The following is a 1,612-nucleotide window of genomic DNA, read 5'->3' as shown; positions in this document are numbered from 1 at the left end:
CAGAGAGGAAGAGAGAGGGATAGAGAGTTAGAAACATTGATGAGAGAGAAACATCGATCAGCTGCCTCCTGCACACCTCCCACTGGGGATGTGCCCGCAACCAAGGTACATGCCCTTGGCTGGAATCGAACCTGGGACCTCACAGTCTGCAGGCTGACACTCTGTCCACTGAGTCAAACCAGTCAGGGCTTAAAAAATTTTTTATGTGAAACTTATAGGCAATTGCTTTCATTTCATATGAAATGAAAGTGGTGTGATAGTGGTGTGGTTAGATATTAATTGAATATTACCTAGTGCCAAATTGGCACTTTTCATCATGAGGCAATCTTATTTTACTGATTGTATTTTCTCCTAAATTTAATTTTTAAACCAATGATTCATTTATACTTTTAGAGATAATTACTATATCTCACAGAAAATTAAAAATAAATTAAAACAAAAGTATCCAAAACTTACCCTAAGACTTCAGCTCAAATAATTATCATGACATATGACAAGAGCAAGTGCTGAGCAGAAGTGTCTGAACCTCATCTGGCATCTGATGAACTGGATTAGTATGTTCTAGGCCAGTGGTCGGCAAACTCATTAGTCAGCAGAGTCAAATATCAACAGTACAACGATCGAAATTTCTTTTGAGAGCCACATTTTTTAAACTTAAACTATATAGGTAGGTATATTGTTATTAACTTAATTAGGGTACTCCTAAGCTGGCCTTTGCTAAAAAACATCCTCAATCTGATTGAGGTATGTTCACTGAAGTCGACCCCTTCCAACTCTCCCATCCACACTCGTCTTGTGTACTTGTTTCGTCTATCTCCTTTCTGAAAACCGACTTCTGCGCATGGGCCACGAAGTTTCAATCGCACTGTACGTGCGCTCCCTCACGTGGTATTTTGTGGAAGAGCCACACTCAAGGAGCCAAAGAGCTGCATGTGGCTCGTGAGCCGAGGTTTGCCGACCACTGTTCTAGGGGAAGTCTGCTCCCCCACATAATTTTATGGGAGAGGCTGTGTGCAAGTCTGAATTAAAAAAAAAAAAGACTGACGCAGAATTACTACCTATGAAGTGTATTATATGTATGCTAGAGATGGCTAAAAAGCTATCATTCAAGGTCTGCATACAAATGAAGAAACCTGATTGGAAGATAACACAGTGGTGGTCTCCAATGTGTTCAAAGTTGGTGTTTCTTTAACAACATTTAAAAAATAGTTAAATTCTGCCCTGGCTGGTTTGACTCAGTGGACTGAAGGGCTCCGGGTTTGATTCCTGCCAGGGGCACATGCCAGGGTTGCCCGGGCTCTTTCCCCAGTGGGGGGCATGCAGGAGGCCGCCAGTCAATGATTCTCTCTCATCACTAATGTTTCTATCTCTCTCTCCCCTCTCCCTTTCTCTCTGAAATCAAGAAAAATTTATTTTAAAAAATAGTTAAATTCTATACTGACTGATTTCAGACCAGCCTGAGCTCTCAGCCCATGGTATTCAGCTTGATCCAGTTAGCTTCATCCTTTTCTTTTTTCTTAGTCCAATCTTTTATATATATATATATATATATATATATATATATATATATATATATATATATATATATATATATATTGATTTCAGAGAGAAA

This window comes from Myotis myotis, unplaced genomic scaffold (assembly GCF_014108235.1).
Source record: "Myotis myotis isolate mMyoMyo1 unplaced genomic scaffold, mMyoMyo1.p scaffold_m19_p_3, whole genome shotgun sequence".
Classification (NCBI taxonomy): Eukaryota; Metazoa; Chordata; class Mammalia; order Chiroptera; family Vespertilionidae; genus Myotis; species Myotis myotis.
Note: the sequence above shows the minus strand (reverse complement) of the source record.